At 41.6% G+C, this 12,118-nt stretch overlaps 1 pseudogene; it reads left to right on the forward strand.

The window, feature by feature from the left end:
* The first annotated feature begins 840 nt into the window (after positions 1 to 840).
* LOC144237520 (MARCKS-related protein pseudogene) lies at positions 841 to 9,612 on the forward strand (annotated as a pseudogene).
* Positions 9,613 to 12,118: the final 2,506 nt, after the last annotated feature.

Genomic DNA, 12,118 nt, shown 5'->3' on the forward strand with positions numbered 1-12,118 from the left:
CATATATTGTATCTTTAATTTTTATTGAGTTCTTCATCTCTGATATGTTATTTTTTTTATCTCTTTGCCAAGTATCTCATCAACATCTTTCACCCTTTTCTGAAGTCCAGTAAGTATCTTTATAATCATTACTTTAAATTCTCTATCAAGCATACTACTTTCTGTTTGGCCTAGATCTTCTGCTGGGATTTTGTTATGTTCTTTTATTTGAGACAAATTCTTCAGTCTTCTCATTTTGTCTACCACTCTGTGTCTGTTTCTGTGTCTTAGGAAAGTCAGCTAAGACTTCTGTTCTTGAAAAGCAAGAGTGGCTCTATGAAGAAAAAGCCCTGTAGTGCCCTGCAATGTAGTGTTCTGTTCACCAGAAACTGGCACTACAAGGGAGTCTCCTATGTGTGTTGTTTATGTCCTGCTATTGTCTCTGAGTCTCTTTTCCTTTCAGTACAGACATCACTGATTCTCTGATTGTTGTGGGCTATACTTTCTTTCTGTGGTGTTAGTGAGGCCAAAGCAGACCAGCTCTGAGGTAGGAGGGCTCAGGGGCAGAAGAGAGGTGTTAGCAAAATTTACACTAAGCTGCTAGTATTAGCTGGATCCCTGAAAGCATGGCTGTGGCTAGGGGTGTAGTGCGCATTAGCTTCAGTGGCTGAGGGCAAGGAGGGAGCTGCCATAGTGTACAGTGTACAGGTGTACACAGTGACTAGGCGTGGAACATGGTGTCTGTGTGTGCAGAGGCTTGGTGCAGAGCGAGGTGGCAACTAGGGACTTGTTGTGGTTTGGCAGGGCATGTTAGCAATATTTAGACTGAGCTGCTAGTCCTAGATCAGATCTCCTCAAAGCATGGCAGTGGCTGGTGGTGTGGCATGGCATGGGTTAGCAGCAGTGGCCTGGGACAAGGCCCAGGGCAGCAGACAAGAACACAGGTTGACTCTGCTTGTGGTGGCTGAGTGTGGAGCACAATGGAGGCCAGAGGTGTGCAGTGTCTGTGTGCAAGGTGAGTGTATGGGGTCCGCATGGCATTACCAAAATTTAAGCTGGGCCATTAGTCCTAGGTTGGATCCCCTGAAGTGTGATGGCTACTGGGGCACAGTACAGGGGTAGCAGCTGTGTGATGCCTGCTCAGGGTAACAAGCTCTGGGCCAAGGCCAGAAGGCTTAAAGTGGGCAAATCTTTGGGAGAACTCATGGTCTGGGTACACTGCTAACAGGTTAGGTAGCAAATATCTGTGCAGTGCCACCTTCCCACAGGTGACTCTTTGTATATGTTGGGAGGCAGAGGGAGGAAAATAGTGCCTCCCAGCTCCAGTCCCCCAACAGGCTCTGAAGTCCTTATAAACAGATCTCCTTCCCATTTGCCGCAGGCATTGTGAAAACTGTATTGTATGTTTCCTTTCTATGGGATGTTCTCTCTTTAAGGGCAGGGACCCCGCTATCACTCACTTAATGCTGAGTTAGCCCACTCTTACAGCTATAGGCTCCAAGTACAGCTGCTGGTTATACAAACTCATGGAACTGAGATCCTCTGGTTTTCAAGGCCAGATGTTATGGGGATTCATTTCCCTGTGTGGGCTCTCTGGTGATTTTCCTTGTCCGTGGCCACAGCTCCCTTCCTCCTGTGGGCAGGTCCTGACCACAGTTTATGCCCTTTCTAACCTCTCTGATGTGCCTTCTTCTTTACATTTAGTTGTGGAGTTTATTCTTCAGATTGCTTTCGAGTTTATTGACTCAGATATGAGTGATAACTAGTTGTTTTTTTAAAGTCAACTTCTTATTAGTATTGTATCATTTATATGGTTGAGTATTAATTATCCTTGCACATGTCTTTTTAACAATTAGCATGTACATGCTGATAACTAGTTGTTAATATGGGACGAGGTGAACTTAGGGGTTCTCTTACTCCACCATCTTTCTGGCACCAGCTATTGTAACTTTTAAAGATCACAAGTATTAGTTAATGAACGTTGCTGGTGATTTTAGCTGTTCAGTAAAAACTTAATTTTACTCTATGATTTTTCATTATGGAAGGAGACAAGATAGCCTTTTCATTTCACTTCACAAAAATCAGTAACAGGATGAGAACCATTGGCATAAGTTATAACCAATGAAAGAACTGATTGATTCACTGAAAAATTAGCTATTTATCTGGTGTCTATAATATGCAAAGTCCAAGGCGAATTCCTACCATAAGGACCCAGATAAGAAAGATGCAGTCTTTTCTTATGAGCAGCTTACTGTTCAGTAGATGAGATAAGAAAACACAACTTTAATGCAAAGCCCAATGTGCTTAGTGCAAATAGATTAACACAAAGTGTGGTCAATTTCTCTTAATACCTTGAAACATTATCTCTTGACATAGCAGATTCTTTGTTCATTTAAATCATTAATCTGTGTATCTTAACTGAAGATCCAGAATCTTGTTATCATCTACTTGTTCTCAATGAAAACAGAGCTTAGACCCACCTTCAATTTTCCATACAGATGAGGAAGGGCAGAAATTTCTCATATAAGTCAAAGATCTCATTTTTCTTTTGTAATTGTTTCAATTGCTTTTCCACAAACTTCTGTTGTTACATATTGTTATTGGTATTTCCACAGAGAGCTCATTGGCTGCCATTTTCTCTGGCAGGCACAGTCCACCTATTTGAATGAAATTGGGCAAATTGACAGGTTGCTAGATCTCTAACTGATGTAGTGGAGATGGTGATCTGTGGTGGTAAGAACAAGCACAATATTGTAGACCTGAGTTTTTTGTATTTTGTTTATTTATTTTTAAGACAGAGAGAGACAGAGCACGAGTGGGAGAGGGGCAGAGAGACACACACACAGAATCTGAAACAGGCTCCAGGCTCTGAGCTGTCAGCACAGAGCCTGATGTGGGGCTCAAACCCACAAACTGTGAGATCATGATGTGAGCCGAAGTCAGATGCTTAACCGACTGAGCCACCCAGGCTCCCCTAGACCTGGGTTTGAATGCTGACTCTACCACCTACTACCTTGGGAGAGCCATTGCTTTCTCTATACCTTTATTTTCTCATAGTCTAGAAATAAAGATAGTAATATTAATCTCATAGAATTGATATGAGCCTCAAATGTGAAAGTGCATAATAATCCACACAACTGTATGCCTGTGGGTTGGGTAGTTGTTTTGTTTTTGAGAGGAAGCTGGTCTCCTTCAACCCAGCACATCCAATGATTATTAAGACTTCTCATCCAAACTGATTATATTCTTTATCATAGAGAGGTTGTTATTATCTCAAAGGAATCCTGCAGGTTCTCTCCTAACCACTTGCTGTTTACTCATCTGGGTGAAATATGTAAGGACCTCGTGATCACTTCTAACCTCTCGTTATAAAAAGTCTAGATTCTCACCATCCCAGAGGTGGGGTTTTTGGATACCAAGTATAGGGGGGAGCAAGAAGATGATGATAATAGTGTTGAAGATGTCAAGGGGCTTTAGAAATTAAATAGTCCAATTATCTCATTTTACAGCTGAGGCAACAGCATGATTATGAAGATGAATTATTATAATAATAACATCTAGAATTTACAGAATGCTTCCTTTGTGCCAGGCACTGTCCTAAGTGCTTTATATGCATTATTTCTCTTAATCTTTACATACAGTTATTCTCTGGACTAGGAATTGTTATTATACCCATTTCACAAATGAGGAAACTGAAGCACAGAGAGGTTAACTTGCCCAAGATCACTTGTTTGGAGAGCAACAGAAACTAAATAATACAAGGACTCTTTGGCATACTTTATCTTCAAAAAACCATTTTCTTTCTACTGAAAATAAATGGAACTTTTAAGTATGTCATTCAAAGCCCTCCATAATCTGGCAGTAGCTTATCTCTTCAGCTTTGTTTCTTACGATTCGTCTTCATGTATCTTGTGCTCCAGGAAACAGCTTGCTGAATACGTCACATGCTTTCCTAATTTGTTGTTTTGGCTGTGTTTCCTTCTATTATCTCCTTTGGCCTCTCTCCAGATCCAAATGTTACTCACCTTTTAATACTCTGCTCAAATGTCATTTGCTTCATTTAGAAATGACCTCTATGCTTCTGAAGCACTTTGCACTTGCCTGTCTGGGAACCTTGTATTCTGGTTTAGTAAGGTAGGACTGACAAGAGAACCTCTGCCTTTTGTCAGTTCCTAGAGTCCTGCCTGCCTTGCAAGATTATCATAAAGATGTAATGAGGCAATGGATATGAAAGGGCTTCTTGAACCAATAAGTACTGTAAAGGTAATTGTTGCATTTTGGGTATCCCTTTATTGTCCACGTTTGGGTAAACAGATCCTTTTCAGTGTGAGCCTATTTTTAGGAGGGAAATTTTTCATTTTTAGTCTATATTAAGGAAAACGGAATGTCAAAATTGGATAAACAAACTGGCAAGGAGTGAAAGGTAATATGGAAAAATGAAAATACTGACTTTTATTAGATGATGACAATATGGACCAGTACGGTTTCATATTTATGTTGTTTTTACAATAGAGAAACATGAAAAGATAAGAAGAGTGAAGACATTTGCTTGGATTAATTGTGTATGTTCATAGATTCTGTTTGATTTGCAAAATCTGTGTTCATTTAAAATTCCTAAAAGAGAGCTAATGCTCTTTGCTGATAGAGTGGCAGGGCCATAATGCAATAAAATGAAGAGTAGCTACAGGCCAACGTTTTATTTATGTCTATGTGTACACATAAAAACCCACCTCCATGTTAAAAGATGACACTCAAAAGCCTTAAGAGAGACATGGCATCTGCTATGGGGGAGTCACACTTGGGACAACTTGATTGACCATTTTTGGCATATGCTGCTCTAAATTAGTTTGTCTATTGGCTAACAATCTTTTCTGAATTAGGTCCAACTCTCAGCAGGCATATTTCCATCTGGTTAAGTTTAGAACTCAAGCTGTTTTTTTTTTAAACTAACTTAAAACAATACNGTCTAGACAAAAGGTTCTTATATATTATATCACTTCTGTCCTCTAAAAAATTGGCATTTCCTTTCACTTTAAGCCAGGGGTGAATGATGTGGTCATTGATGTTCTTTGAGCCTGGATTTTGAAGAGCAAGGATGGATTTTTATAAAAAGATATAAAGGGAGAGAAGAAGAAAGAAAATGAAGACATCTGCAAAAACTGGTGCAATCTTATGGTAAAACAGGAAGCTAACATGTTAAGAACCTGAATTCTCTCAGGAGGGATGTAGCCTGATGAACAGCTGCTTATTGCAGACAGAGCCTTTTGCTCCTTGAGTCTCTCATTGTTTCTCTGTCAAGCACTAGCTTTTGGGACTGTGCCTCATTTTATTGTCACATTGATGATTAGAAGAGATGACAATAAGCAAAGTCATGTGGTGCATGACATGTAAATCAGAGGCCTGAGGGCTTTCCTTGCAATCAGCTCAGTAACAATGTTGTTGACTTTTCTGTAACATTATCTGCTGTTCACTTCTGGGTATTAATTCCCATAGGAGAGTTGGCTGGTTTAGGGATGGAAGGTGAAAGCAGGAGTTAGGGGATTGAGAGACATGGTTAGTATTTCTGCAGAATGTGTTTACAGCCCTGATATTGACAGAGCAGCCTGAGGCAGAGCCTCTGATTTCCAAGTGTTTTGTAATTCTGTTGTGGGGACAGGGTTTAGCAGATGTCTCATGGTTGTTAACACTTCATAAAAACCCTTTCCCTTGATCCATAGTCTTGATCAGGATAGCAATTTCAGGAAGTAATTTATGGTATGGTGCCAGAAACCTAAGGGCTTTCAGTTCTATTTTTCAATTAAACAGTTTTAAATTTGAAATAAAAGTGAAGGTTCATGACAAATTGCAAAAAAATATAGTTCCCATGTACTTTTTACCCAGCTTTCCCCAATGATAGTATTTTATATAACCATAGTACATTATAAAAACCAGGAAACTGACATTGGTAAAATACTATTATGTAAACCATAGACCTTATTCAGTTTTCATATGCATTCATCCATTCATTTGTTTGGGTATTTTTTGAAGTTTTATCACATGCAACTACCACACCCATCACAATACAAAACTGTACTATCACAAGAAAGAAGCCCCCTTATACTATCATTTTATACTCATACATACCAAGAGTGTTCAATTTTTAATCACTCAATTAATTAATTAATTTTAGTAATCTCTACACCCAATATGGGGCTTAAACCCATGACCCTGACATCAAGAGTCTCATGATCTTTTTGCTGAGCCAGTTAGGCATCCCCAAGGAGCAATTTGAACTAAATTTTAATCTCTCTGAAGTAGCTTCTGTCAGGAAAGACACTCCTGAAGCTTCTCTTCCAGCCCCAGCCACCATGCTTGGCCTCCAGAGGAATAATATTTTCTCATTAAATGTCTGGCAAAAGTATGAACAGCTTCTTCCTCCCTTGGTTTCTCTTAGCACAGTTGCAAAAGGCTGAAATTTTTAAAAGACCTGAAAAACCGTGAAGGAAGAACACAAGGAAAATAAAGAAGTACAACACACACACACACACACACACACACACACACACACACTCAAGATTTTGAAGAACTTGTTTCTAATTCCACACTAGTTAATTTGTTTACAAGTCATTTAAGCCATATCCATTGCCTTATTCTGTTTCCTTAAATATTTGTGCTTCATCTTCGAAGTATTGGCTATGTAACTTCCCAGACCCCTTAACTCACCCTCCAAGTCTACATGTGATATGTTACTCACAAGACAGCTATTCCATTCTTTCCTTTCTTCCACCAATTATTCACACCCCCAACCTTATATAGTCATCCACTCAGTTACAGTTTTCCATCTAACATTTTATCCACAATTGATTGGTAAATGATTCAATAATATTCCTATCCTTCAGATGAGACTCTGATAGCAGTAATATAATAGTAGCATAAAACCTTGTTAAATCATCTTATTACAAACTTCCAGAAAGTAACCACAGCAGCACACAGAGTTACAGTGCATGATCTCACACATTTGTCTCTAAGAGGATCTTCTCTGTAGATCTGAATTCATCAGGGAAAAGAAATATATGAGTTTTCTATGGCTGTGTAACAAATTGCCACAAACTTGGCTGCTGAAAACAACATCCATTTATTAACTCACAGTTCTTTCAAAGTTCAGACATGGTTTAGCAATGTTCTCTGCTCAGAGTCTCACAAAGCTAAAATTATGGTATTGGCTGGACTTCATTCTTTTTTGAAGACTCTAGTGAAGAATTTGCTTCCAAGCTCATTCAGGTTGTTGGTGAATTCATTTCCTTGCAGCTGTAGGACAGAAGTCTCTATTTTCCTGCTAGCTATTGTCTGGAGAATGCTCTGCTGCTGGAGGCTGTCCCTCTCCAATGGCAGCTCACAAAATTGGTGCTTGCTTTATTCAAGACCACCTGGAACTTATCTCTCTGACTTCCTCTTTGGAGACAACTCTTTACTTTTAAAGTATTCATGTGATTAGGATAAGCCCACTATATAATCTTCTTATCTTAAGATCAACTGTGCCACAGGACATAACCTAATCATAGGTATAAAATGCATCATTTTCACAGGCCTGGGGATAATGCAGGGCATACACACCAGTGAGAACGGAATCTTGGGGGACATTTTATAATATTACCTACAACATGATACACTACTTTTAAAAAATCTCCCTTGAGTGATTCTTCATCCAGAATGAAGGCTGAATGAAGCATAGCCTAACTTCTCAATTGATGTGCCACAAACACATAACAAGTAATGCCAGATATTGATTCCTTCAGCCTTTGGAAAGATGAGTCAGAGTCTCAGATGACATGAGCCCCTAAGCTCAGGGCACTCAAAGTATGGTTGGATATGTCGGTCACATATGCCAAGAAGCTATACAAATATAATTTTCTACGACAGATAGAAAGGTCAGAAACACAACTTTAGTACTTTCAGAAAATCTCAACAAGCTATTCAGACCAATATGAAATGTGTTAAGAACTTAGATCTGACAACTCTCAATTCTAGATGAAGACACTATGATACTTAACAGTGCCTTGAATGTGAAAGGTGTTATTTAGGATATAGACATGCTATCCAAGAATTGAGTGTGGACATTATACTTCAGTTAAAACTGAAGTTTTGGGGGGTGCCTGGGTGGCTCAGTCGGTTGAGCAGCTGACTTCGGCCCAGATCACGATCTCCCCATTCATGAGTTCAAGCCCCACATCGGGCTCTGGGCTGACAGCTCAGAGCCTGGAGCCTGCTTCAGATTCTGTGTCTCCCATTCTCTCTATCCCTCTGTCTCTCAAAACTGAACAAAAGTTGAGAAATTGTTTAAAAAAATCGGATAAAGTGCTAATATCCAAAATCTATAAGGAACTCACCAAACTCTACACCTGAAAAACAAATAATCCAGTGAGGAAATGGGCAGAAGACATGAACAGACACTTCTCCAAAGAGGACATCCAGATGGCCAACAGACACATGAAACAATGCTCAGCATCCCTCCCCATTAGGGAAATACAAATCAAAACCACACTGAGATACTACCTCACGTCGATCAGAATGGCCAAAATGAACAAATCAGGAGACTATAGATGCTGGTGAGGATGTGGAGAAATGGGCACCCTCCAACACTGTTGATGGGAATGTAAACTGGTGCAGCTCCTCTGGAAAACAGTATGGAGGTTTCTCAAAAAATGAAAAACGGGACTACCTTATGACCAGCAATTGCACTACTAGATATTTATCCAAAGGATAACAAAACACCCCATTGTTTATAGCAGTGCTATCACCAATACCTAAATTATGGAATGAGCCCAAATGTCCATCAATGATGAATGGATAAAGAAGATGTGTTATAGGTTCTGGCACAGGGCAGCAGGCACAGCTAGTGGGTCCTGAGGTGGAAAGGGGGTGCAGCTCCTTCACCTCCATACCCTGTCCCCTCAGGCATGAGCCCCACCCCTTTGCTGGCTAGGGCAACCTGGCTGAACTATCCACTGCGGTGCAAGGGGGAAGGGGGAAACGGAAGTGGCTCTAGGCAACCCCCAGTAGATCGCGCCATCATAGGCAGCCAGAGCTCCAAGTCTCCCTGGGGCCAAGTGACCACCAAGGAGGCAGCTGGCACTTCCCTGCTAAGGTAAACGGACAGGAGAATGGCCACATGAAAAACAATGGACATTTACTTCCAAGGGTGAAGGGGAATCCCCTTCCATGAACCGAAAAGAGGAGGCAGCAGGGATCACTGACGATGCCATTGAGCTAGCACCTACTAGCCAGGGCGCTCAGGTCAAGAGGGATTCCCCCACCAAGGAGACTCCCAAGAAGAAGGAGAAGAAATTCTCTTTCAAGAAGCCTTTCAAATTGAGTGGTCTGTCCTTCAAGAGAAATTGGAACAAGGGTGGGGGTGACACATGTCTCCTCACCCAAAGAGGAAGAGCAGGAGCAAGGGGAAATCAGAGCCTGTGGTCAGGAAGGCACAGCTCAGGAAGGGAAGGCTATTGCCACCCAGGAGCCTCAGGCCAAGGGGACAGAGGCTGGTGCTGCCTCCAAGGGAGGAGACACAGAAGAAGAGTAGGGCCTACAAAGCCACCCACTCCCTCAGGGCCAGATAGTGGCCCTACACCCACCAACGAGCAGAATGAGTAGCTGGGTGGGGGCAGGTAGGTGAGCTCTAAGCTGCAAAAACTGTGCTGTCCTTATGAGGTCACTGCTTGGATCTGGTGACCTGGCTGCCTTCCTGTGCCCTGAAAGGAAGGGGCTGTTGCCCCTCCCAGCCACATTCCCTCTCCTTTTCCCTCTTGTGGATTCTTCCATCCTCTCTTTGGCCTTTCCCTTAAGGCTAGTTGAAGATGGTCCCTTGCAGTTTCCCAGGTTCGGTTAGCGATGTGAAATGCTCCTGCTCCTGGCCTTACCTCTCCTGTCCCCACCCCTGAAGAAGGCAATTGCTGGCTTTCTTCCCCAATTCTTTTCTAAGTAGGTTTTTTTTTTACCCTATTCCCCAAATCCCTGAGCCAAATGTGGGGTGCCTACACTCCCAAATCCTAAGTGTCTAGCCCACCCCTCCTCCTCCTGTTGAGTTTTTAGTCTCTTGTGCTGTGCGTAGTGGCACCTGGGCTGAGGAGGACACTGCTCATGTCTAGGTTTTTATAAATGTCTTACTGAAATTCAAACGTCCAGCTTGTGAATGGACTGTGTCTCTTTTTTTTACTTCGGAAGCAAGATTCGGCTTTGGGGTCAGGGGGGAGGTCTGTAATGTGAAACAACTTCTCATTGTCTTTTTTTCTCCCTCCAAACCCCAGATTTGTACTTTTTTTTTCCTAACTGCTGAAACCATTCTTTTCCACGTGGCCTTAGTGTAAAATTTGGAAAAGGAATAAATGTCATCCATTTAAAAGTAAAAGAAGTGGGACTGATCCTGCCTCAGACACTAAGAGGAGCTCTGCTTCCTCAGAACTGGCTGTGGGGGATACAGGAGGAGGTGAGGTCTCGGCCACAGAGACAGGAACCGGGTCTCCTCAGGACCCGCTCTGGAGGATTCCAGAGGACTTGGTGCCACGTCCAATCAGACAAAACCCTGGCCTCCTCAGGACCCGCACGGGAAGAGCAGGATGCAGAATTTGCCTGAAGGTTTAAGATGAAGCCCCAGAGCTCAAGGAGGACTCAACATGTGCCCTCTTCCCTGACCAGAGGCAGAGAGGTCTACCTCGAGAAACAAGCCAAAGTAAACTTGGTGGAGAGTCTCAAATACCACTACGACTAGGAAAATAAAATAACCAAGGTCTCAACAAGAGAGACAAAGAGACACCATTAAAAGAACACTTTCTGAACGGACAGGCACTAGAGTCAAAAAGCCTTCTTTGGTACAGCAGCACTCACAGGTGCAGTGGCATAACAAGCTTTTAAAACTGACAAGAGATAGAAAGCTAACCAAAACATGTACCCCAATGTTCATAGGAGCACTTCCAACAATAGCCAAAGCATAGAAAGAACTTAAGTATCCATCAAATGACGAATGGATCAAGAAGATGTGGTTTATCCATACAACTACATGGCAATGAGAAAGAATGAAATCTGGCCATGTGTAGCAACATGGATGGGCCTTGAGGGTGTTATGCTGAGCGAAATAAGTCAGGCAGAGAAGCAGAGATACCATATGTTTGCAGGTATAGGAGGATTAGGAAGAACGTAACGGAAGACCATGGGGGAGAAGAAGGGTAAAAATAGTGGGGGAGAAGGAGGGAGGCAAACCATGAGAGACTCTTGAATGCTGAGAACAAACTGAGGACTCATGGGTGTGTGTGGGGGTGGGGGAGANACAGAGAAACTTGCTACCAAGACTATGGAGCTTAAAAATAGTTGTGATGAATTTAAAAATGCTATAAATGAGATGCATAATAAAATAGAGGCACCCAATGCACAGATTGGGGAGGCAGAAAGGAGAATAAGAGATTCAGAAGACACAATTATAGAAAAAGAGGAAGCTGAGAAAAAAGAGGGATAAACAGATACAGGAACAAGAACGGAGAGTTTGAGAGCTCAGTGATACAATCAAATAGAATAATATCCATATCATGGGAATCCCATCACAGGAAGAGAGAGAGAAAGGCGCTGAAGGAGTCCTTGAACAATTTATAGCAGAGAACATCTCCAATGTGGGGAAAGAAACAAACAATGAAATTCAAGAGGCACAGAGAGCTCACCTCAGATATAACTTGAATCGATCTTCTGCACGACATATCATAGAGAAACTGGCAAAATATAAGGACAAACAGAGAATTCTGAAAGCAACTAGTGATAAAAGGGCCTTAACATACAAAGGGAAACCTATCAGAGTGGTGACAGACCTATCTTCTGANCTATCATGCTACTGGAAGTCAAAAGAAACCTGGAGTAGCTATATTTATATCAGACAAACTGGACTTTAAATTAAAGACAATAACAAGAGATGAAGAATAGCATTAAATAATTATAGGGTGTACCATCAGGAAAAGCTAACAATTATAAATGTCTATGCACTGAATATGGGAGCACCTCAACATGTAAAACAATCACAAACAGAAACACTCTAACTGTTAAGAATGTGCTAATAGCAGGGGACTTTAATACACCACTAACAGCAATGGATAGATCAACTAGACAGAAAATCACTAAA

The sequence above is a fragment of the Crocuta crocuta genome, unplaced genomic scaffold (assembly GCF_008692635.1).
Source record: "Crocuta crocuta isolate KB4526 unplaced genomic scaffold, BGI_CrCroc_1.0 scaffold616, whole genome shotgun sequence".
Taxonomy (NCBI): Eukaryota; Metazoa; Chordata; class Mammalia; order Carnivora; family Hyaenidae; genus Crocuta; species Crocuta crocuta.